Below are 26656 nucleotides of genomic sequence, written 5' to 3'. Positions count from 1 at the left end.
AAGACCTAAATCTACGACCTGACACCATCAAGTTATTAGAGAACATTGGAGAAACCCTTCAAGATATTGGCACAGGCAAAGAATTTCTGGAAAAGACCCAGGAGGCACAGGCAGTCAAAGCCAAAATCAACTATTGGGATTGCATCAAATTGAGAAGTTTCTGTACTGCAAAAGAAACAGTCAGGAGAGTGAAGAGACAACCGACAGAATGGGAAAAAATATTTGCAAACTATGCAACAGATAAAGGGTTAATAACCAGAATCTACAAAGAGATCAAGAAACTCCACAAAAACAAAACAAACAACCCACTTAAGAGATGGGCCAAGGACCTCAATAGACATTCTTCAAAAGAGGAAATCCAAATGGCCAACAGGCACATGAAAAAATGTTCAAGATCACTAGCAATCAGGGAAATGCAAATGAAAACCACAGTGAGGTTTCACCTCACCCCGGTTAGAATGGCTCACATACACAAATCTACCAACAACAGATGCTGGTGAGGATGTGGGGAAAAAGGGACACTAACCCACTGTTGGTGGGAATGCAAACTGGTCAAGCCACTATGGAAGTCAGTCTGGAGATTCCTCAGAAACCTGAAGATAACCCTACCATTCGACCCAGCCATCCCACTCCTTGGAATTTACCCAAAGGAATTTAAATTGGCAAACAAAAAAGCGGTCTGCACCCTAATGTTTATTGCAGCACAATTCACAATAGCCAAGACCTGTAATCAACCTAAATGCCCATCAATGGTAGACTGGATAAAGAAATTATGGGATATGTACTCTTTAGAATACTACACCGCAGTAAGAAACAACGAAATCCAGTCATTTGCAACAAAATGGAGGAATCTGGAACACATCATGCTGAGTGAAATTAGCCAGTCCCAAAGGGACAAATACCATATGTTCTCCCTGATCGGTGACAACTGACTGAACACCAAAAAGGAAACCTTCTGAAGTGAAATGGACACTATGAGAAACGGTGACTTGATCAGCATAGCCCTGACTGTTAATGAACAACTTAATACATTATCCCTCTTAGTATTTTTTTGTCTGTTCTACTTAATATGACTGGTTTAATTCTGTAATTAATACACAGTTATTCTTAAGTGTTGAAAATTAACTGAAATGTGATCCCTGTTAAACATAAGAGTGGGAATAAGAGAGGGAAGAGATGTATAATTTGGGGCATGCTCGGGCTGACTTGCCCCAAATGGTAGAGTTAGAAATGTGCCAGGGGACTCCAATTTAATCCCATTAAGGTGGCATGTACCAATGCCATCTCACTATTCCAAGTGATCAATTTCAGTTCACAATTGATCATAATGAAAGGACTAAGAGTCAAAGGGAGCACATAAACAAGTCTAGTACCTGCTAATACTAACCGATAGAATAAATAAAGGGGAGAGTGATCCAACATGGGAAGTGAGATACTCAGCAGACTCATAGAATGGCAGATGTCCTAAACAGCACTCTGGCCTCAGAATCAGCCCTAAAGGCATTCGGATCTGGCTGAAAAGCCCATGAGAGTATTTCAGGCATGGAAAGCCAAGACACTCTGGTAAAAAAAAAAAAAAACCTAAATGAAAGATCTCTGTGAGTGAGATCCCAGTGGAAAGAACAGGTCTTCAAAGAGGGAGGTGCCTTTCTCTGAAGGGAGGAGAGAACCTCCACTTTGACTATGACCTTGTCTAAACAAGATAACAGTCGGAGAACTCAGAGGGCTTCCATAGCCTTGGAAACTCATGACTGGTGCATAGGGAGATTACTGATGCCATAGACAGGAGTGTCAATTGGTAAAGTCAACAACAGGAGTCACTGTGCACTTACTCCTCATGTAGGATCTCTGTCCTTAATGTGCTGTACATTGAGATTTAATGCTATAACGAGTACTCAAATAATATATTTCACTTTGTGTTTCTATGGGGGTGCAAACTGTTGAAATCTTTACTTAATGTATACTAAACTGATCTTCTGTAAAAAAAAAAAAAGAAATTATCAATTCCCAACTTGACTCTCACTGGGATTAAACATGACAATAGGTCTGATCTGATTTCATCATCATTTAAAAAATCATCTATTATTTTTCACTTTATGTTGCTGTGTGGGAGCAAACTGTTGAAATCTTTACTTAATGTATACTAAGCTGATCTTCTGTATATTAAGATAATCGAAAATGAATCTTGATGTGAATGGAAGGGGAGAGGGAGTGGGAAAGGGGAGGGTTGCGGGTGGGAGGGACGGTATGGGGGGGAAGCCATTGTAATCCATAAGTCGTACTTTGGAAATTTATATTCATTAAATCAAAGTTTTAAAAAAAAGAAAATAGCAGCCAGGACTTGAACCAGCACTCCAATAGGGATGCTGGTGTCAAGTGGTGGCTTTACCTGCTGTTCCACAACATCAGCAAAATCTTCCATTAAAATTGCAAATTCAGCTTCTGGCCTATTTCAGAGACATAATGTTCAGGAGCTTTGAGAAACTTGGCCAAGTGGGCCTCATGCTGGCAGGCTGGCATAATTGTAGACGTCATTGATAAGAACAGGGTTTTGATTGATGGTCCCTGCACTCGGAGAAGATAGGTCACGCCTTTCAAATGCATGCTGCTGACTGACTTTATTCTCAAGTTCCACACAGTGCCCTCCCAGAAATACATCCAAAGAGCCTGAGAGAAGGCAGGCGTCAATATAAAATGTGCAGCCACAAGATGGGCCAAGAAGACTGAAGCCAGAGAAAGGAAAGCCAGGATGACTGATCTTGACTGTTTTCAAGTCATGAAGGCGAAGGGGTTCCTGCTTTCATTTAGGTTACCAGGTACCTTGTCAGATGGTTGATGCTCTGAGAATCATGAAACTACTTTATCCAGCGTTTTTGTTGGCATCATTGGGCTGAATAATTCAGACTGCCAAACTGTAAAAATTGATTTTCAAGAGATTTCAATTTCTGTTTTAAATTAAGCTTTTTTGCTTCCCAATGTTTACTTACCACCTTTCCAACTGAGCCCAATTCTAAAAAAAACACATAAGTCACCATCAATAGCTATTTTAACTTCGTTGGTTTTTTAAAAAAGATTTATTTATTTGAAAGGCAGAATTATAGAGAAGGAGAGAGAGAGGGAGAGAGAAAGAAAGAGAGAGAAAGAGAAGAGAGCGAAAGCTCTACCCTCTGCTGGTTTATTCCTCAAAAGGCCACAATGGCTAGAGATGGACCAGACTGAAACCAGGAGCCAGGAACTCCATCTGGGTCTCCCATTTGGGTGGCAGGGACCCAAGTGCTTAGCTTATCTTTCACTGTCTTCCCTGGTTTATCAGCAGGGAGAGGTTTCAGAAGCAGAGCAGCCAGGACTCAACCCAGGCTTCCACTGTATGCCAGTCCCTGTTTTACTTTGTAAGAAATAACCTCTCAATCCCTCAAGTAGGATGTTCCATCTCTGGGACTGACAGAAATTTGGGAAAAGCTGGAAAATCTAAGCTTTGCAAGTATGAAGGTATTTTAAAAGGCTCGTGGAAAATAGCATTAAAGATCAGGGTATTTTGGTGCAAAATAATTTTGAAATCGATGCATATGTGCTCCACAGATGTCTCCTTGTATCTCCCCCCGCCTCCCCCCACCCCCCTGCCATGGTTCTTGCTGCAGCCCAATCTAACACTCCAAGTAATTGAGCACAATATTCCTTTTTACCTTCCAAGAATTCTGGTTAAAAGTTCTGGGGCCGGCATTGTGGTGTAGTTTGTAAAAGCCAATGCCTGCAATGTCAGTATCCCATATGGACACCAATTCAAGTCCCTGCTGCTCTACTTCCAATCCAGCTTCATGCTAATGCTCCTGGGAAAGCAGTAGAAGATGGCTCAAGTGCTTGGACCTCTGCACCCACGTGGGAGACTTAGAGGAAGCTCCTTGCTCCTGGCTTCAGTCTGGCCCAGCCTTTGCCAGTGAACCATTTGGGGAGTGAACCAGCATATGGAAAATCAATCTCTCTGTGTCTCTGCCTCTCTTTCAAATTAAAAAAAAAAGAAAAATAAATCTGTGCATATGGAGGGTCTTCAAAATGTTCAACGTGTATTATGAAAAAAACTATGTAGATTTCAAAAATTTTATATAATATACACTTATTTTTTAATTCCACTTTTCCACATTTGTAATCACCCTTGTATGTTATGATAAACTCTAATCTGTAAGTACTATGGCATCATTCAGGTAAGAAGAATCTTTGATAAACTTTTCAGCAATTTGCTCACCAGAAAACCTCAAAGGCTGCAAAGACAGTGGCAATGATGTCTCCAGAATGAGGCAACACAGTCGTGGAGGTAATGGAGATTTGCATGGTCCAGGCAAAGCGTAGTATCACATCCTCTTTGATGCACAGCAGTAGTAAGCCTGAGGAATAATAAACAATTGAGTAGGCCTCCCACCACATTTCTCAAAAATAAGCACTTCTATCACCAACAAGATTCACAAATTTCTCACCAATAAGCACAGATTCAAAAGGAAAAAGATTTATATTTCATTTGGGGGAGAAGTACATACTATATTTTAAGAATATTTCCAGGGCTGGTGCTGTGGCTTAGCAGGTAAAGCCGCTGCCTGCAGTGCCAGCATCCCATGTGGGCACCGGTCCTGCATCCACTTCCAATCCAGCTCTCTGCTATGGCCTGGGAAAGCAGTAGAAGATGGCTCAAGTTCTTGTGTCCCTGCACCCACGTGGGAGACCCGGAAGAAGCTCCTGGCTCCTGGCTTCGGATTGGCGCAGCTCCAGCCATTGCGGCCAATTGGTGAGTGAAGCAGCAGATGGAAGACCTCTCTCTCTCTCTGCTTCTCTTTCTGTAAAACGCTTTCAAATAAATAAATAAATAAATCTTTTTTTAAGAAAAGAATATTGCACCAATTTCATTTTTTCTTAAATGGTACAATATTCAAAATGAAGTGTTACTTAATTTGAGTGATCATTTCACAAATACACTTCATTCCCTTATTTTAATATGAGACTCTACTCTGGGCCTCAGAAATTATGAGCCAGATGGGATTACTGACTGAAACATATTCTAACAGGGATATGATAGCTAATGACTAAAGAGCTAGCATTAGAAAAGATAAGCAGATTTATTAACTGTACTATTTGCACTTATTTAATTTATTTCATCTGAAAGGTAGAAAGACAGAAAGAGGGATCTTCCATCTGCTGGTTCATTCCCAGAATGCCCACAACGACCAGGGCTGGACCAGGCTAAGCTAGGAGTCTGGGAATCTATCCAGGTCTCCCATGTGCATGGCAAGAACCCAAGACCTTGGGTCATCAGCGGCTGCCTCCCAAGAGCATTTGCACAGAGCTGGACTGGAAGCAGAGGCAGGACTCAATCCCAGGCACTGATACAGGATGCAGGTGCCCCAGGAAGGGCCTTACTCTGCTATGCCAGAACACCTGCTTCTTGCCTTGCTTCCTGACATCAGCGAATGAAATAAAGCGTGGCTAAAGCACACAGAGTGGAACTTAGGAATGTTCTATTTTCACTAGTAGAAAACAGTGCTCAACTCATACCTCCAGGTAAGAGTATACACACTTTAGGAGTTGAGTTTTAGCTATTACAAGCCTGAAGTACATAAACTGCCAGCAGAGCAGAACTGCAAGGCATGGTTTTGTTTGTCTAACCTCTAGGAAATTAGTTTTTTAAATACATGTATTTAAAGTTAGTGATTTTTTTTGGAACCAGAATATTTGTGTATTAAGCCATAAGCTTGGTTTTATTTAAACTAATTTAACAAAGCAGCAGTCCTAGTCTCTGTTAGAGGGCTATTTATTAAAAAAAAAAAAAAAACAGGAGCCCCTTTACTACTTTCTCTTTCTATTCCCAAGAGACAAAAATTTTCACTTTATTTCTTCTACTTTTTATCCTCTTTATATTTAAATAAGATATGCATGCTACTCTATCTTATAGTCAATTTTAAACATTATCTATTGAATTACGATTATGATATATTTTATTAGGGTTACTAAGAGGGTTTTAACACATTGATAAATCTTCCTGTTCCAGTCTGCATCCTCCTAATATGGTGATAATGCAATTCTTTGATAAATCCACATTCAGCGTACTTATTGTTAGGCTTAAACATGCTTTTAACAGTCAGTCTAGGGGCTGGTGCTGTGGAATAGTGAGTAAAGCCTCTGCCTCTGATGTCGGTATCCCAGATGGGTGTCAATTTGAATTCTGGCTGCTCCACTTCTGCCGGACCAACTCCCTGCTAATGGCTGGGAAAGCAGTGGAGGATAGCCCAGGTGCTTGTACTGACAGGAGAGATCTGGATGAAGCTCCTGGCTCCTGGCTTCGGCCTGGCCCAGTCCTAGGGCATTGTGACCAAATATTTGGGGAGTGAACCAGCGGATCTCTAAGTCTTTCAAATACAAAAACAAATCATAAAAAAGTAGTGTAAGGTTGACGGATGTGGGAATTGATACAGAAAAGTGAAGTTTGAATATGGAGATAATAAAAATGGTTCCTGCACATGGAATGTCCTACTCAAAATTATGCATATTTAGTCATCAAGAACTGTTTTTTTTTTTTTTAAAGAAGATTTTATTAATGGCTACAACACAAGTGGGAATGGGCAAGGCTAAAGCCAGGAGCCTGGAATTGCATCTGGGTCTCCCACATGAGTGGCAGGAGTCCAACCACTTGGGCCATCTTTCACTGCTCTCCTAGGCACATTAGCAGGAAGCTGGATCAGAAATGGAGCAGCTGTGATTTACATACGGAATTCCAGTGTTGTAGGTAGTGGCTTAACTCGTTGTGCCACAACATCGGCCCTCAGTAACTGATTTTAAGGTTTATATAGCTGTGCTCTTGATTTTTATTTATTCAAAAGGTGTTGAGACAAAGAGAAGAGACAGCTTCTGCTGGTCCAGCCCTCAAATACCATCACCAACTGAGGCTAGGCCAGGCTAAAGCCAGGAGTCTAGAACTCCATCTGGGTCTCCCCGCTGGGTGGCAGAGACCAAACTACTTGGGCTATCACCTGCTGCCTCCTTGGGTGCACATTAGCAGGAAGTTGGAAACCGGAGCACAGCTAGGACTTGAGCCTGGGAACTCCAATGGAGGATGTAAGTATCCTACCACTGCACCAAATGCCCACCCAATGTGTTCTTAATTTTTAATGAAGGTCCATTGGATCTCAGGAATGGCCTCTTTACTTTCAAGCTTAAATGAATCTTATTCCAATATTTGCCTTTTTAAAATAAAAAGGGAGCCAGCACTGTGGCACAGTAGGTAAAGCCTCTCTGCCTGTGATGCCAGCATCCCATATGGGTGCCAGTTCTAGCCTTGGCTGCTCCACGTCGGATCCAGCTCCCTGCTAAAGCACCTGAGCAAAGCAGTAGAAGACGGCCCAAGTGCCTGGGCCCTTGCCACTCACACCAGATACCTGGATGGAGTTCTAGGCTCATGGCTTCAGACTGGCCCAGCTCCTCCTCTGTAGCCATTTGGGGAGCAAACCAGTAGATGGAAGATTTCTCTTTCTCTCTGTAACTTTGCCTTTCAAATAAAGAGATAAATCTTTAAAAAATAATAAAATAAAGTAAAAAGAGGGCCAAGATTGTGGTGCAACAGGTATCAAGACACTGTTTATGATGTCAGCACCCTGTATCAGAGTACCAGTCTGAGTCCTGGCTGCTCTACTTCAGATCCAGCTTCCTACTAATGTAATGCTCCTGGGAACACAGCTGAAGATGGCCCAAGTACTTGGGTCCCTGACACCCACATGGGAGAAACAGATGGGGTTACTGGCTCCTAGCTTCAGCCTGGCCCAATTCTAGCTATTGCAGCCATCTCTTGCTCTCCTCTCTGTCACGCTGCCTTTCAAAAAATAAAACAATGAAAAGAGGTGTGGTGATCCAGAAAATTCTTCTCATAAATTTGCAAATTATAATGTAGGAAAACATACACTTTATATTGTAGGGTCATAAAAGCATGTAATATACAAGAAACTAGTTAAATCTTCTATTCACTAATTTTATTACATAGAAACCTGTAAGTTAGAACTGTTTAAAAAGGGGGGTGAATTAGCATTTCCGTAAAGCTACACACAGTTCCTCTGTGCAATCCTCACAGCAGGAACGTGTGTCACATTTCTCACTGAGGCAAGAACAACACAAGCAGCTATACGGTACACAATCTGGTAAGCACGGAAGGGCCTGCTTTATCTCAGCTTGTGAACACTATCTTCAATGACTGATTTTCTTTTGAAATGAGATTCATAAAAATGTGCACTGTCTTGGTCATATATTCTAAATTTTCACACTGGGCTTATTACATAATGTAAGTAAAAGGTCATTAACAATGAGTGCTCCCATCTCTCTCTTCATTTGCTTATCTGAAGTTACTCTACATATCATTCAGCACTCTCCTCTGTCTTCAATCCTCACCCTTGCAAATAGTGTCTCCTACTCAACAACTGAATATGACACATTCCCACATTTTTGAAAATATATTTTAAAGTATTCATGATATTTTGAGAAACTGTAAAATATGATTTATCCAATATATATCTTCCTTATCACAGAATTTTAGAACTAGGAAAAAAATAGAAGATAATATCGTCTAATACCCTTACCTTACAGAAGAGAATTCACTATAGTTTGAGTGCCTAAAATTAAATGGCTAGTTAGAAAGGGAGCTAGAATCAGAATGCACATATCAGGATTCTCAATTTGTTGTTCAATTTCCTTTAAGGTCTAATCAGGGCATTCATTCTTAACTAAAACATTTGTGTAAAGATACTTTCAGTCTTTTGACTTTTTAACTTGGCCTCTCATTTTTTTATTCATGTATACAAAATCCTTAAAATAATTTTTGGAGAAGTATCTATATTTTCTCATTGAATTGGCATTTGATTATAACAAACACTTGTTGAAATAAATCAAAGTGGAAGGCTTTCTGATGCACCCAACTTGAGTCAGGCACTTCCTTACTTTTGTGAATTCATAATACTGCTCATTCAGCCAAAATATTTAGTCATTCATTTCATTAAGTGTACTACATATCAGGAACTATGATGGACAGTGAGAGATATGGACATCTGAACAGATAATTAGAAGATAACGTAATGACTGCAGAAGTTTATATAAGGTAAAAAAGGATAGGGACTAATGGCCAAGTATGACAGGAAAAAATAAAGGCTTCTTAGGAAGAGTACCACAAACTGGAGGAACAGGAGTTTACAAAAAGGAGGGAATGCCATGTTCAAAAATAAATCACAAATTATACTGTTATTTTTCTGTTGAGTTATTTATAACATTGTGTTGTAATTTATTTAAATTATTTATTTAGATGATAGTTTAAGGTCTCCCTGAGGACTTTGTTTTTATTTCCTGTAATGCCTAACATAGTAAATACGTAACATAGTAAATACCTAATACATTTTTGCTGACTGAACAAATCCGTATTTTTGATAATTATTGTTCTATTTATATTGGGTTAAAATAACTAGAGGTTGAATCTACATTGCAGTAAGATTTAGTCAGTGATACAAGTAACTTTTCTTTTAAAAAAAACACACAAACATTCCTTGCACCTACTTTTTGGGGATACACAATTTCCTCCCGGAGAAGTGTTTTCTCCAGCATTCTTTTCAAAGAGACCCCAGTCTATCTTCAGATCCCAGATGAGGTAGAGGAGGAACTGATGACACAAAAGACAATGCACAGGTAGAACACCAAGGGGTCTGAGTGACCTCGTTCTGAAGAAAGAAAAGGGAAGAGAAAAAGAGGCAATTATTAGATTTAAGTAAAATTCTTCATCAAATAAAACTAACTGAAAAACAGACCCTTCACAGAGCTCCATAAAGAAAGAGGATCTTCAAAGAAATTTTTAAAGGATCACTGTCTAAAAAGGTTAAATAATAAAGATGATTTCCCCGAAGTCCAAAGAATTCCTCAAATATTTATTCAGTACAAAATAGTTGTATAAATCTGCATTTGGACTTTTGCAGTCTTCACGCTAAATACATAAAAGTTCAAATAATTGCAATGGTTTTACTTATTTTTTTAGATGTATTTATTTGAAAGACAGAGTTACAATGAGGCAGAGCCAGAGGCATAGGCAGAGAGAGAGAGAGAGAGAGAGAGATCTTTGTTATGCTGGTTCACTCCCCAGAGGGTCCCAATGATCAGGACTGAGTTAGGGACTTCATCTGGGTATTCCACGTGGGTGGCAGGGGTCCAAACACGAGTCATCTTCTGCTGCTTTTCCCAGGCCATTAGCAGGGAGCTGGATTGGAAGTGGAGCAGCTGGGACTTGAACCAGTGCCCATATGGCATGCTGGTGTCACAGGCAGCAGATTTACCTGCTATGCCACAATGTGTGTCCTTTTTTCCCCCCCTTTTTAAAGATTTATTTATTTATTTTGAAAGTAAGAGTTACAGAGAAAGAGGGAAAGAGAGAGAGAGAGGGAGAGAGCGTGCTTCCATCTTCTGGTTCACTCCCCAGATGGTCACATTGGCCAGTGCTTAGCCAGGCTAAGGTCAGGAGCCAGGAGCTTCTTCTGGGTCTCCCACGTGGCAGGCTATGAAAAAGACGCTATTATTATTAACTCCATTTTTCTTCCATTTTTACAGCGATAAAAACTGACATTTAAAGAAATTAGATAATTATTCCATTGTTAAGAAGTGACAGATCTTAGGCATAAATCCATAAACAGGTGACCTATAATTTCAACAACAATCATGTTGAACAGTTCATGATAAGCAGAGTTGATGTAAGGAAACCTACTCTTAACTGTATGGGGTCTTAATTATACTGCCACCCATGAGGGAGACCTGCATTGATTATAATTAAGACCCATATAGTTAAGGTATACTTCCTCTCAGGTGAGTGTCGCTCCCCGTCTTTGTGGAGGAACGACACAGGACCCTGCGCTGTTCTTTTGTCTGCTCGGCCCTCCCCGGGTTTGCTGCTGGTTCTTCCCGGGTTGGCTACTGACCCTTCCACCTCCGTGGAAGGGCGGTTCCCCCTGGCCACTTTCCCCACTTCCGCGGGGGAGCGGCACACCGCCCGCCGGCTCTCTCGGGGGCTGCTCAGATGTTCCTCAGGTGTTCCTGGTGCATGTTGTCTCTCTCCTCCTTTATAGTCCTCTTCCACCAATCCCAACTCTGCTACCCACACGCCGAGTACGCTGCTCTCCTCCAATCAGGAGCAGGTCCTGCTGTTTATTGGTTGAACTGGAGGCAGCTGTGTAGAAGCTGTTTCTCCCTTCTCAGCGCCATATTGTGGGAGAGCAGATGCATAGAATAAGTCTTAATTCCAGTAACAGTCTAGTCCGAGTTGCTCCCCACAGTGAGTAGTACAAATATAAATGCATTCTGAGATCACTGGAGGTAAGCTTTGTGAGAAGAAGTACTGGTGATAAGGCTGCAAATATAAACGACAAAAAGCCAAGTACTTTTAAACTAGATTACAGTATTTGCATTTAATTCACTACTGTTTGGTTACAGTGTTCAAATTTCCTACATCCTTGGATTGTAAATTGAATATATTTCAGTCACTAAAAGTCACACTGAATTAGTGTGGGCAAAAAAAGAGAAAATATTGTGCAGCTCCTTGGAGAGAAGCTATCACGTATATCCAATACCCAAAGTGAGAGTCTACTATTTCATCTCTAGGGCATTTTGAGCCTCTCTGATGCCCTGTGTTTCACAGTGGCACACTCATCCCTGAAGACCACTGAGGAATACATCAAGGCATTGATACATTCTCTCATTCATCACTCACTCACATGCTCATTGGTTAAAACACACAAAAGAGGGTACTTCAAAAAGTTCATAGGAAATGGAACTGGAAGTTGATTTTAGGCCGGCACCGTGGCTCACTAGGCTAATCCTCTGAATGCGGTGCTGGTACCCCGGGTTCTAGTTCCAGTTGGGGTGCCGGATTCTGTCCAGATTGCTCCTCTTGCAGTCCAGCTCTCTGCTGTGGCCCGGGAAGGCAGCCAAGGATGGCCCAAGTCCTTGTAGTGGCCATTTGGGGGGTGAACCAATGGAATGAAGACCTTTATCTCTTTCTCTCACTGTCTAACTCTGCCTGTCCAAAAAAAGTTGATTTTAGTGTGAATTTTTTTAAATCCATGCACGCTTTTTAAGAAAATGCATATTCCTAGAACTTTCTAAGGACCTTTCCTATATTCCATGGTTTATTTATAAACTTATGCTAAGAACTTACTGTCTTTCAGATATTGCATCAGGAAATAATGAAAAAAGTAAGAAAGACAAGTTCTTTGACTTCATGGAGAGGAAGTGAGATACTAATCAAGGATATAAATATTAATATAAGACTCCAAATGTCAGGGATGCACATTTTGCTAGTGCATGAGCTTCCAGTTAGGCTGCCCTCATACCATAGCAGAGAGCCTGGGTTCAAGTCCCAGCTCTGCTCCAGCTTCCTGCTTCCTGCAATACTTACCCTGTTGGGAAGATGCTGGTGTGAGACCTGGATTGAGTTCCTAACTCCTGGGTTCAGCCTGCTGCAGCCCAGTCCTGCCCCGACTGTTGTGAGCACTCGGACAATGAAGCAGAGTGTAGGAACTCTCTCTTTCGCTCTCAAATAAAGACATTTAAAAAGTAATTTCAAAAATTATTAAAGATAACAATAACGGGAACTCTCTGTCATAGTAAAAAGAGGACAAAATCCTTCAGCGACCAAGTCCAAAGAAGTTATCTTGATGAGGTAACAGTTACGTGAAGCCAAGTGGATAAGGAGGATCCAGCTAAGACTGAGTGAAGAGAGCTTCTGGGCAGAAGTAGCATCGGTGATAGACAGGAAGTGGGAGTGTGAGTAGAGGTAATGCTCAAGAGAAGGAATGGCGGCTGGCGCCGTGGCTCAATAGGCTAATCCTCCACCTAGCGGCACCAGCACCCCAGGTTCTAGTCCCAGTCGGGGCGCCAGCTCTCTGCTGTGGCCAGGGAGTACAGTGGAGGATGGCCCAGGTGCTTGGGCCCTGCACCCCATGGGAGACCAGGAGAAGTACCTGGCTCCTGCCATCGGATCAGCGCAGTGCACCGGCCACAGCGTGCCAGCTGTGGCGGCCATTGGAGGGTGAACCAACAGCAAAGGAACACCTTTCTCTCTGTCTCTCTCTCTCACTGTCCACTCTGCCTGTCAAAAAAAAAAAAGAAAAAAAAAAGAAAGAAAGAAAAGAAAAGGAATGGCTTGAGATGAGGTGGGAGATGTAGGCGGGGTTCCTGTTGAGAGTTTGGATTTTTTGTTAAGCATGGTTGAAAATACTTCAAAAATGGAAAGTTATAATCTGATTTGCCTTTTTAAAGACTACTTTGAGTTCTGTAGGGAAAATTTTATTGGAAAAGGCAAAAGGGAATTTGGGCAAACTGATAGGAAATGATTGAAACATAGTCCAGGAGAAGATGGTGGTGCCTTATTCGAAGAATAAGAAGAAAAGAAATCAAAAATGAAACAGAAAAGTGGCAGAATTTTAGGGATATGTTGGGAAGATTTGCTCATGATTTATAGCAGAAAAAGGAACGAGTCAACGGCAATACACAAAAAGTTCTTTAACTTATTAAAAATGCCAAAACCATAGTTATTGCAGGATATAGCAGAGAGGCAAAAAGAACTTCCAACGCTGTCCACAAGGGAATATTGGGGACCAAGATGGGTAAAGATGACATCCAGCAGAGGTTCTCAGGCAGACACACACAGTTTCTTAGTATCTATCTTCTCAATAGACTTTGCTATGATGATGGAAACGTTCTATATTTGTTTTGTCCAAAGCTGCGGTCACTGGGGCTATTCCATACAAGAAATGGGATCAGTTCAGCTGAGACACTGACTAAATTTTAATTGAATTGAATGTAAAATTAAACATCCAATGGTTTAGTCGAAAGTATTTGTCCAAACTCTGTTTGCATGATTTTATCCCACCCCCTCCCCAAATTAATATGTTGGAGCCCCAACCCCTAATGCATTGGTATTTGGAAACTTGACTTTTGGAAGGTAGGGAATTAGGTAATTAGGTTAGATCAGGTGAAGAAGACTGAATGGGTTTGGCCTGATGCTATTAATGCACTTAAGGAAGAGATACCAGAGAGATTTCTCTGTTTCTCTCCTTGTCTGAACAAGAAGAGGTCACGAGAGTCCACAGTGGGTTGGTGGCTGCCCACAGTCCAAGGGGAAGGTGCCTCGGATGGGACTTACATTTCTAGCATCTTGGGCTTGGACTTTTCAGTATCCAGAACAGTTAGGAATAAGTTTCTATTGTTTAAGCAACTCAGTGACTGGTATTTTGTTACAACAGCCTGTGTAGCCTACAAATGTCTCCAATGTTCTAGGCATTGTACTAGACACCAGAGCCTTAACAACATGCAGAAACATGAGTCCTTACTCTCCTAAAATGTGAGTAAAATCACCCACAAAGCTTTTTATCTGGAGAAGAGAATATTTCGGAGGAAAAGATATCAGGAGAAGAAAGAACAGTTGAAAAGAAGGAAAAACAGATTATTGGACAGACATGAAGTATGCTTGGTAAGTCTCTAAAGGGGACATGGATAAAAGACTGTAACAAAGTAGTCACAGAACCACTGGGAAGACTGGTGGACTGGTTAGGACCCAAGAATGATAGCAGAGAATAACCAACCACCAAACTGAAGAAAAAGGCACAGCCTCTGGTAGCCACTGCCTTAGATATTGCATATTGAGAGATTCAAACGTCTTGATGAGAGTTGCACCCTTTTCCAAATGTGTGAGCATTCTTCTGCTAAGACAATTAACAGTTCAGTAGGTCACAGCCTACTCCCACTCCTTATCTGGAGCTAGATGAAGTTATGAATGTAGGGTAATCTGGTAAAACGTTTGTCAAGGAAAGAATATGTGGCAAAGTCCTTTGATACTGAATCAAAGGTCTTCAGGGATTTGATATTAACCACTAGGAGGGGTGGGCTAAATTATGTTATACTCCTAAGTGCTGGTATTACTGCTGTAGATGAGACAAATACAAGGAAAAATGAAAACTTAACTAAATAACTCTTCTATGAATTCTTTTTGAGGAAAGAAAACAATATATGAATTTTACAAGCACAAACCACTTCAGTAACCTTTCTAAACATCAATTAATTTCTAACTTTATTTCGACCAGAAAAAAATAAAAGAACTCTTGAGGTGGCTGGAATAATCTCTCCAGCAACATAGCATCATTTCCTCAATAAAACTTTAGAATAACTTGTTAATAATACCCATTGTTTTCAGGAAATGAGTTTCTTTAATTTCCTGCATTCAGCTATTAATTATGTAATATGGACAAATAAAAGAGAAGTAATGACATAAAATTCTGTAGGAAAAATAATTATTATTCAGTAAAATTACTTTTCATTGCATTCCCCTTGTTTAAGGATAATTCATCCCTTTTTTATGATGTCATTTTGAACCTCTGATTGGACATCTCAGTTTGTCTAAGGAAATTCCACAGATGATTTTCTTGAAACTTTCTAGTTTTGGGAGAGGGTTTCATTGTATTTTTCTGGAAGGATAATATTTAGGGGATAATAAAAATAGTATTTTTTTAAAAAAAGGTCAGGTACTTGCTAACTCTTAAAGGGGTGGTCACTGTCAGTCACTGACGCGGTTTAGAGAGACGTCAGCACTTTCCTCCAAGCCTGAGTTGAAAGCTATTTGCACTGTAGCTCAAGTTGACAGGAAGAATGAGATAGATTATTCAATTTATTTACAGAGAAAATTCCCAAAGTTAGACCAGTGTGTGATGAAAATCTGGGTGCCTAGGTGCAGGCAAATGTATAGCCAAATGTCTCCAGTGAAAACAGAATAACAAACAATGAAAGCACAGTTCATGCATGGGAATAAAGCCATTTCTCTCCTCAACTTCATGCTTCTATCTAGGGGTCAGTCATTTAGTTTGGACCACAGTGACAAAAGACAGAACAATTTGTTCAGAAAAAAATTGATACAAATTACACTAATGCTGCATCTAAACACTGCTGGTCAGGGTTTGACAGTACCTTCTCCATTTACTTTCCAGGATTAAAGAAGGTCCTGCCCTTAATAGTAACCATATCGACACTGACCACAGCATGGGTATGTCATCTTCTAACTGTCTTCTAGTTCCTTGAATAATCTGAGACAGGCTTACTGTACACACCTACTTGGTGAGAAGCATCACAGTAGGTGTTGTGAGGCACATCAGAATGTATTATATTCTTGTGTGTGGCCAAGAGCTAATGAGGAAATTCATGAAATAGAACCACTCGGAGCCTCTGACAGATGAGTGTGAACCTGAGAGGGGCTCTCTCTGGTTTGCTTCAGGAGGGGAGACCCCTTTGGGAAGGCACAGGAATTTAAACCTCTTACAGAGAGAGATTGCCAGGGCCAAAATGTGGACAACAGTTCCTGGGTGGTTGGAGTGGAGATTTGATAGGAAGCTCTATAGACTGAGGCTGGAAAGTCAGGAAAATATGTATAGTGGAGGACTCTGAATAGTCTCATTGCAGAGTTCAAGAGTTATGCTATGTTTTTTCCTTTTAACACAGGGCATTTCAGAACCTGCAACATACTAACATGCCTTGTGTCTCCCCAAGAAGTAGTGTAGCAGTGCAGTGGTTTCCCTCTCCCTTCCTCTCTCCCTCTCTCTTCCTCTCTTTCTGCCCCAATTTTTGTTCATGGAGTTCTGGAAGTCAGGTACAAAGATTCCTTGCCCAACTGATAGTTCTACTTTGGGAAACCTACTTGTAAGGAATTTGACACTGATTCATAAGAAAAAGCAGTAATACATACTAACACAATCAGACCAGCCTACAAAATATTTTGAGCCTGTGCTTGTCATATATGTTCTAAAAATCACAAAATCATGAATTAGAAGATCATTTAGAATCCATTTGATGTTATTTAAATATCCTCTAAAAATCCATATATTTAATTGTTTAGCCACTGCCCTGTTGAAAAGGAACTCAATTGAAGAACCTCATTCTGTTTTCAGACTATATTACTTTCAGTTGAAATGTGTTTTCTCAGCTCATGGGGGCTTATTTTAGGGCAGTTACTATAAGGTGAAACGTTTTCCTACCCAACAGTCATTAATGTCCTTGAAAAGAAGCATCTCATTTCTCTCTAGTCTCTTTTTCCTAGTTCTTCCCAGTGTAGGTCATGTGGCACAGTTTCTACATCCTTCCCAGCCTGCTCATTCCCCTGGGACATTCCAGTTTGACAGTTTTTCTCTTGACATCACATAGTAGACATGCTCCATTCCAGTGCCATCTGAGCTCAGACTGGAACATTCTAAATTCTCAACTTTATGCATCCAAATATACAAATTAGCGTCATTTGGGTTAAATTGCCCTCAATATGAAGTTGTAGTTCTGAATTACTGAAACTATTTTCATATCAACTTCTATTCACCGCCTCTCCCTATGATTCATCCCACTGTCATTGCCATAGTGTTCTTGTTTGGTTCTAACTTCTTGTTAGGGTTATATTTCTAAAGATTGAAGCAGTGTACATAATTTGGACCATGGAAACAGAAGGCAATCACCATGTGAGATAAGCAGAGGTAGGGATGGGAAAGCTTCACTACTTACACAGAAAACTAATTTGTTTGACATCTTAATGGATGTTTGACACTTGAGTTAACCTGTCCCTGAACTTCATTCAAGTGTTCAGAATACGGACGACTGAATAGGGCTACTCCTCAGTGTATGAACCTGTCGCTCCCCGTCTTCGTGGAGGAACGACACAGGACCCTGCGTTGTTCTTTTGTCTGCTCGGCCCTCCCCGGGTTTGCTGCTGGTTCTTCCCGGGTTGGCTACTGTCCCTTCCACCTCCGTGGAAGGGCGGTTCCCCCTGGCCACTTTCCCCACTTCCGCAGGGGAGCGGCACACCGCCGGTCGGCTCTCTCGGGGGCTGCACAGGTGTTCCTTCAAATAGATGTTCCCCTTAGATGTTCCTGGTGCATGTTGTCTCTCTCCTCCTTTATAGTCCTCTTCACCAATCCCAACTCTGCTACCCACACGCCGAGTACGCTGCTCTCCTCCAATCAGGAGCAGGTCCTGCTGTTTATTGGTTGAACTGGAGGCAGCTGTGTAGAAGCTGTTTCTCCCTTCTCAGCGCCATATTGTGGGAGAGCAGATGCATAGAATAAGTCTTAATTCCAGTAACTTAGTCTAGTCCGAGTTGCTCCCCACAGAACCTACCTCTGCCTTGAGGTGGGAAAGTTGCTTTTAGAGAGTACTCCCAGACTCATCAACGTTACACAAAGAGTTCTCTAGAGCACTGCTGCCCCACCCCAGCCATAGGCATCAGAGGGTAGAGCTGCACCTGTCTTGATGTTTGCTGATTTTCCTCTAAACCCCTGAGCCTGGATGAGGAAGTGGTCATGGGAGTTCCAATGCATCTTACAGGGTGGGATCTCCATTCCTCCTTGAAATTTAGTAGACCTTGGTACCTGGAAGCCAGCCAACTCGTGTCCAGGGGCGTGACATTTGTGTAAGGGATTTGGAGACCAAGGTCTCACACACACGCAATCAGAGGTTTCTGGTGTCAGTATTCATGAATTATCCTCGGGGAAAGGAGATGGGGATCAGCACATCAGAACTCTGCCTTTGTACAGGGGCATGTCTGTATAGTTCTGATCTGGTTTACAATCATGTTCATTATTTGGATTTATCTGCTGTCTTTCTTTTATGTAGAATTACTATGGATTAACCTTGAGGTCAATGCAGAGTTCACCACTTAGGAAAAAGAAAAACATTCTAAGGTGAAGGAAAGGTAAAATAAAACTTTTCACTAGTAATCTTATCTTTAATGGAAGTTTTCCAACAATAAAATGAATACAAATCATATTTAATGACTGGATTAAAATATGTCTTCATATTTTATACTGTAGGTAGCAATACACAAAACAAGGTGAGTTAATGGGAAATAAATTCAAGGAAGATTTCCATACTTCACTTGAAGTGGAAAAATGTTGATACAAGCAGGATATGATAAGTCTTATCCTATTTGTATGGTACTGCCCAGAGCAATCACCCAGAAAGCTATTGCTATACAAAAAGATTTTAAACTAGGAAATAATTTTAAATAAAACAAAATGTAATCATGAACAATGCTTACATAACACACATAAAAGCAAAAATAAAGAAGTAGAGAAATAAAACCAAAGAAACAAACAGAATATAAATAATAAAATGACAAGTGTAAGCTTTAATGTGTCAATTACAGCTTGGGACTTCAACAGTCTCACCTTCAGCAAGCGGTAGGACAGTGAGGCAAGATATTAAGAAGAATGTTGCAGATACGAACAATATAATCAACGCAGAGGATGCAACTGATATATAAAAATGTCCTACACAACATCAAAATATACATTTAAAAATAGGCCAGAATATTCTGTACGATAGTCCACATTCTGGACCACAATTTATACCTCAACAAACGTAAAAGAAACTGAAGTAATGCAGACATTGTTTTGGAGCAACTAGATAAAATAGAAAAGCAACCAGAAAATCTACAAATGAATAGCATTAAATATATATAATAATCCATAAGTCAGAGAAGTAGTGTCAAATGGAATTTAAAATGCATCTAACTGAGTTCATATGAGAATAAAATATATAAAATGTAGATTGGTGTTAATGCAGTGCTGTGAGGCAAATTTATATTACTAAATACTTATATTAATAAAGATAAAAGTACTCATATCATTAATTTAACATTTTATACTTAGAAGCTAGAGGAAGAAGATGTAAATATACCTAAACCAAACATAAATAAGTTAGTAATGAAATCAGAAATTAATAAATTTGAAAAGAACCAAACTAGAAAATGAAACAAAAATTGCTATTAAAAATCAGTCAAGGGCCGGCGCCGCGGCTCACTAGGCTAATCCTCCGCCTTGCGGCGCTGGCACACCGGGTTCTAGTCCCGGTCGGGGCACCGGATTCTGTCCCGGTTGCCCCTCTTCCAGGCCAGCTCTCTGCTGTGGCCAGGGAGTGCAGTGGAGGATGGCCCAGGTGCTTGGGCCCTGCACCCCATGGGAGACCAGGAAAAGCACCTGGCTCCTGGCTCCTGCCATCGGATCAGCGCGGTGCGCCGGCCGCAGCGCGCCGGCCGCGGCGGCCATTGGAGGGTGAACCAATGGCAAAGGAAGACCTTTCTCTCTGTCTCTCTCTCTCACTGTCCACTCTGCCTGTCAAAAAAAAAATCAGTCAAGTTGGTAAAACTCTAGCAAGACTGCAAAAATATAACAAGAAAAGACAGAACCTGCAGGTTTCAAGGATGAAATAAGAGGGGCTGGCTCTGTGGTGTAGCAGGTTAAGCCACTGCCTGCAGTGTCAGCATCCCATATGGGCGCTGGTTCAAGTCCCAGCTGCTCCACTTCCAATCCAGCTCTTGTCTGTGGCCTGGGACAGCAGTGGAGGACGGCCCAAGCCCTAGGGCCCCTGCACCCATGTGGGAGACCTGGAGGAGGCTCCTGGCTCCTCGCTTTGGATCAGCGTAGGTCCACCCATTGCAGCCAGTTTTGGAGTGATCCACTGGTAGAAGACCTCTCTCTCTGGCCCTCCTCTCTCTGTTTAACTCTGATTTTTGAATTAATAAAGAAATCTTTAAAAACAGAACAAAGCAAAACAAAGAGGAAATAAGAAATATCATCTACAGATTCTGTAGGGTTACTGTAGACATTAAGAGAACAATAAAGGAATACTAAAGGAACTTACTCATTAATTTGACAACTTAGAGGAAATGATTAATTTCCCAAAAATCAGAAAGCACAGAAAACTTAACCAAAACAAAATAGACCATATTAATAGTATTATAAATGTATTGAATCTGTCATTTTAAATCTCCTGATAAAATTTTCATGCCCGGGTGGCTGAACTGTGGAAGCCTGCCATTTAAAGAATTAACACCAACCTTAGACAATTTAACCTCAGGCAATCTCAGACAATTTAAAAAAGAGAAAATACTTTCTAAGACATTTTATGGCTTAATAAGAAAGCCAGACAAAAACAATAATGGAAAGAAAGTAAAACAAAAATCTGTGGTACAATATCGTTCCTGAATAAAAGTGCATGCAAAAATCCTCAACATATTAGCACACTGAACTGTACAATGTTTAAAAGGATGTATACAGTGCAACTAAATGAGATTTGTTCTAAGTGCACTGCTGTTGCAGCATTTACTCGAAGCTGATGTAGTCCAACATGTGAACAGGCTAACAAGGGAAAAGTGAGTAAGATTATATTACCTGACACAGGAAAATATTTCACAGAACCTAATTCTCATTCATGATAAGCTTTGGAGCACGATATAAATTGGGAGCAATTATGTTCACTTGAGAAAAAAATTATAAAAAAAAACCCTCTATTTAATATCACATATAACAGTAGAAGACTGAGTGCTGTCCACCTTGGATCAATAATAAAGAAAGATAGAAGCTCTCACACTCTTTTTTTTTTTTTGACAGGCAGAGTTAGACAGTGAGAGAGAGACAGAGAGAAAGGTCTTCCTTTTTCCGTTGGTTCACCCCCCAAATGGCTGCTACGGCCGGCACGCTGCACCAATCTGAAGCCAGGAGCCAGGTGCTTCCTTCTGGTCTCCCATGTGGGTGCAGGGCCCAAGCACTTGGGCCATGCTCCACTGCCTTCCCGGGCCACAGCAGAGAGCTGGACTGGAAGAGGAGCAACCGGGACAGAATCCGGCGCCCTGACCAGGATTAGAACCCGGGATGCTGGCGCCACAGGCAGAGAATTAGCCTAGTGAGCCGTGGCGCAGGCCTCTCACACTTTATTAAAACATGTACTCTTACTAGTACTGTAAGTTCTACATAATATAATTAAGGCAATACAAAATAATAAATGAAAACAGATAGAAAATGAAGAAATGAGGCTGTCCTTGATTTCAAATGACATTATAATCTCCATAGAATATTAGAAATATCCTACAAGAACTCATCTATAACTAATAAGAGTCTTCAGCAAGATTAAAGGACACACAATCAATACACAAAATTCAACCTATTTGTGTATATTAGCAGTGAATGGATGGAAACAGAAATTGACAACAAGATGACATTTGCAATTGCTACAAAAACCTGCAGAGGCGCAGGTCCCAGCTGAATGGCCGGAGCACGGGCTGCTGTGGCGCTGATCATAGGGCAGGCAGAAGCAATTGGAGCGCACTGCCAACATAAGCTTATTTTGGCACAGAAATACTGAAATGTATGCAGAGTTTTTTTTATCATAATATTCACATTCAAGAGCATTTTGAAGACCATGTGTATGCATGGATATTTTTTGTCACCAAAATGAAATTATCCTTTTTTTTAAAGATTCATTTATCTATTTGAAAGGCAGAGTGAGTGTGTGAGTGAGAGAGAGAAAGACAGAGAGAGAGAGAGAGAGAGAGAGAGAGATCTTTCATCTGTTGGTTCACTCCCAAGATGGCCACAGTGTCCAGACCTGGGCCATTCTGAAGCCAGGAGCTTCTTCTGGGTCTTCCACATGGGCATTAGCAGGGAGCTGGATGGGAAGTGGAGCAGCCAGGTCTCGAACTGATACCCACATGGGAAGCCAGCAAACAAGCTGCAGCTGTACCTGTTATGCCACAGCGCTGGTTCCATGAACTTATCTTTTAATGCTGCTTTCCAGAACTTCCTCAAGTGCCACATATATTTATATATACTGACCTGGTCATCTTGCTATGGGGGTAGAAATTCTGTGTGATCATCTCTCCCCAACAAGAATCTAAGCCCATGAATAAAATTTCAGCCATATGCATAAGTCTGACTTTGAGTCCTGGGTTACTGACTTCCTTTCCCATTGGAGCAATGTGGCTGGGCATTGCCCTTCCTCTAATGGAATTGCTCCAGACCTCCAAAGCTTACTCCAGGGGATCCCTGTGTAAACACACAGAATCCTGTGAGTCTACACACTCAGATGTAATGTTTCAAAGTGCAGGGGCTCCTGCTTCCTTGGCTTGCAGCTCTTCTTCCTCACCCTTCCTTCCTGAAGATTGTCCTATTTGTCTATACTTTATGCATTCTCCAGAGCGGTGTTTATACAGGCATTATCTTATTACCTCTACTTTGAATATACTTTGGACATTAGGACATTTGTATCTTTAATGCACAGCAGTATCAACTAAAATGCATGTATATAACAATGGGTAGAAAATCAGAACAATCTAACAGGAAGGTACCCCTTCTATGCATACTCCCTCATGACCCCACCCCCAACGCCCACCACCCAGTGACTTCAGCATTCTCAAGTTCAATGCCATTCCCAAAATGCAACCACTCCTATGAAATAACAAACAAGTATTACTTTTAAACACCTAGAGACCAGATGCTTCCAGTAAGGAGTTCAGTTTCCCACTAAACACACAAGAGCCCCTAAAATCCCACACACGTTACAAAGGCTCTAAAGGGAGTGTCTTCTCAACAAGGACATTCTGGGCTAGGAAACCTTTCCCTTTCCAACTATACCAACCCAGTGGACAGGTAGAAGCACCTGTAATGCTTACAGGGAATGTTAACAATATCATTTCCATAAGTGGATCTAAGAACAGTCTTTCCTATGAGTTTTAACACAAAGCACACTCAATGTATTCGATTACTAATTCTACTTTTGTCATACACCAGCAACCTCTTTAACATCCAGGAAGACTAGGTGTTGTAAAGTGGGACTTGTTTGCCCTTTACGTATACCTTATGTACACAGCATGACAAACAGCCTGGACAATGGTTCACCTTGTCCCACTGCACACACTCTGGGGAAAAGCCCTGTAGACTTTCACCCGCTGCTTCCTCCCGGAAGCAGCACAAAACACCACAGTGTGTACTGCTCAGACCAGGAGTTCATCATTCCACTTCCAAGAGACAGTATTCCATATGAATTTAACAAAAGGATATCTACAAAATGTATTATTTACCACCTCTAATTTTAACATAATTTTTTCATCTAGAAGGATTAGATGTTTCAAACAAGGACTTAAATGTGTCCACCACATACACAGCAGTATTGAATAAACTACACACAGGGAACTGCTCATATCAGAAGGTGTCTTCTAAATAGGAGCATTCACGGAGGTCGAGAGAAGTCTTCCCTTCTTCCAACTCCTTCCCCCTCACACCCACAGGCAGACGTGGGCAAATGTGTCACTGCAATGTGAAGTGACAATTTCACTTCCAAAAGTCCTTTTCAGAAGACAGTTTTTGTATAAATTTTAACACAAAAATACCAAATGTGTTAGTCTATTAACTCTACTTTTGTCATACATTGGCAACCTCTTTAATATCTACAGACCAGATCTTGTAAAATTAGGACTCTTTGTCCCATACATACACAAAATATAAAAAACATCAAAGTTAAGTCAAATGCATGTAACATATAGGGAAGTACCAAGCTCTAATTTTTAAGCACACAGTAGCAAAAACACGATTTGTAATCTCTTCCCACCCACCTCCCTCAACCCAACCAAAAGTACAACAGAGCGTACTGTTCACAAAACTTGCTCATCAATTCCACTTCCACACATTCCCTACCACTTTTTTTTTAAAAAGCTATTTAGGAAAGTGCTAACCTACTGTTCCTACTTTAAATACACCAAGCACTTCTAAACATCTCTATCACTAGATAGTTCATACGCAGATCTTCAAAAAGCTCATGGAAAATACTTGTTACACAAAAAGCTTTACAGGCTTTGATACTTTAGCACCAAAATAAACATCTTTTGACTTCATTTTCCATGAACTTTCTGAAGTAGCCACAGGTAAGGACCTGCCCACTAAGAACACAACACCGTTAAAACAAAATTGCACAAAAGTAAACAATGGCTATGATCTCAGGTATCTTCTAAATATGATTATTTTGGTCTGCAACTTCTCCAACACCCTTCTCCCTGGCCACACTAGCGTCCAGCGGTGCCCAGCCCACCCGCCCCAGCCCATGGCCACTCACCGCTCCACTGCTGTCGTCCCCCAGGGCTCCGCTCCCTTCCTGGCCACTCTGCTCACCTCCCTTCACCAAGGCCTCAGTCCGGTACATCTTCTGGGGCCTGCTGAGGTGTCAGCCAGCTGGGACACCGCGCTCACCCCAGGACCCACATCCGCGAGGCCCCAAGGCCGGAGGACCAGGCCGCGCTTGGACAGTAGAGCCCGCCTCACCTGCTGGGCCCTGGAGCTGCCAATGGCCTCCGGCCCGGCTGTACAGTGTCCCTTGCGTAGGCTCCTTGGGGTTGGTCCAGAAGCCCTGGCCATGGGCAGGGTAAGGGTGGGGGCTCTGGGAGGTGCACTGCATGCATTAAATCACTGAGCTTGGGGCAGGTGTAATTCACCCTGCTTCAGTGCCTGGGCCAGGGCAGTGCAGCAGGCACAGCGAGGGCTCCGGTGTCCACAGTGCAGAGGACATAGTTCGTCCCAGGACCCCCAGCCCACCCGCAGGTCCTGGGCCAGAAGGACAGGAGGTCCCCAGGTTGGCAAACCGCATCCTGCTCCTCTGCCAAAGTGTTTTTTTTTTTGGACATTTTTATTCCACCCAGGTTGTTGTCATCCACACGGCTGCTCTACAATACCATCTCATCCCTGGACAAGTCTTCGGGATGCAATGTTCTGGTTTCTATCATGTGCTGATTCTTTTCTCAACAACAGACTCCTGCCAAAGGGGACCCGCCATCTACAAAGTTCTAGATGGCACCAGCAAGAGGGAGAACCTGCATCCAGAATCGTGGCTCACGAATGTGACCATCGCCTGGGACCCACCAGGGATTTAAAAGCCTCACTGCACATTTCGACATGGTAGGTAAAGAGAATTATTTTTCAGATGTCATTTATTTATTTGAAAGGTGGAATTAGAGAGAGGGAGAGAGAGAGGGCGACACAGAAATAGAGAGATCTTCCATCTGCTAGTTCACTCCCCAAATGGCAACGGTCGGGCTTGGTCAGATTGAAGTCAGGAGCCTGGAATTCCATGGAAGTCTCCCAATTGGGTAGCAGGGGCTCAAGCACTTGATCCATCTTCTGCTGCTTTCTCAGGCACATTAGAAGGAAGCTTGACCAGAAGCAGAGCAGCTGGGACTGGAACTGGTGCCCATATGGGATGCTAGTGTTGCAAGCAGCAGCAGCTTAACCCCCTACACAGAAGTGCCAGCTCCATGGTAAAGAGAATTTGAGGCCGGCGTCACGGCTCACTAGGCTAATCCACAGCCTTGTGGCACCGGCACACCGGGTTCTAGTCCCGGTCGGGGCGCCGGATTCTGTCCCGGTTGCCCCTCTTCCAGGCCAGCTCTCTGCTGTGGCCAGGGAGTGCAGTGGAGGATGGCCCAGGTGCTTGGGCCCTGCACCCCATGGGAGACCAGGAGAAGCACCTGGCTCCTGCCATCGGATCAGCGCGGTGCGCCGGCCACAGCGCGCCGGCCGCGGCGGTCATTGGAGGGTGAACCAAGGGCATAAAGGAAGACCTTTCTCTCTGTCTCTCTCTCTCACTGTCCACTCTGCCTGTCAAAAAAAAAAAAAAAAAAAAAAAAGAGAGAGAATTTGAATGTCCTCCACACAACAAAATAACCTATGTGCGAAGTGCTGGATATGCTAAGTATCCCGACTTAGCATATATTCATGACACACTATACACATCTAACACCACATTGCATCCGGTAAGGATG

The 26656-nt window shown here is 41.9% G+C and overlaps 1 long non-coding RNA gene across 1 annotated transcript in view; it reads right to left on the bottom strand.

Annotated features, from left to right (window-relative positions):
- LOC127487786 (uncharacterized) overlaps positions 1 to 26656 on the bottom strand; it is a 79829-nt gene that overhangs the window by 16909 nt on the left and 36264 nt on the right. Inside the window, exons 2-3 of the long non-coding RNA XR_016216060.1 lie at positions 9568 to 9728; positions 4241 to 4379 (exon numbers count right to left, since the gene is read on the bottom strand). This is a non-coding gene — a long non-coding RNA (uncharacterized LOC127487786). The remainder of the gene's footprint in view (positions 1 to 4240; positions 4380 to 9567; positions 9729 to 26656) is intronic.

The sequence above is a fragment of the Oryctolagus cuniculus genome, chromosome 11, assembly GCF_051225735.1.
Source record: "Oryctolagus cuniculus isolate XC-2025 breed Fujian yellow rabbit chromosome 11, ASM5122573v1, whole genome shotgun sequence".
NCBI classification, from domain to species: Eukaryota; Metazoa; Chordata; class Mammalia; order Lagomorpha; family Leporidae; genus Oryctolagus; species Oryctolagus cuniculus.
The sequence above is the reverse complement of the archived record's forward strand: the minus strand, read 5'-3'. Positions and strand labels throughout refer to the sequence as shown.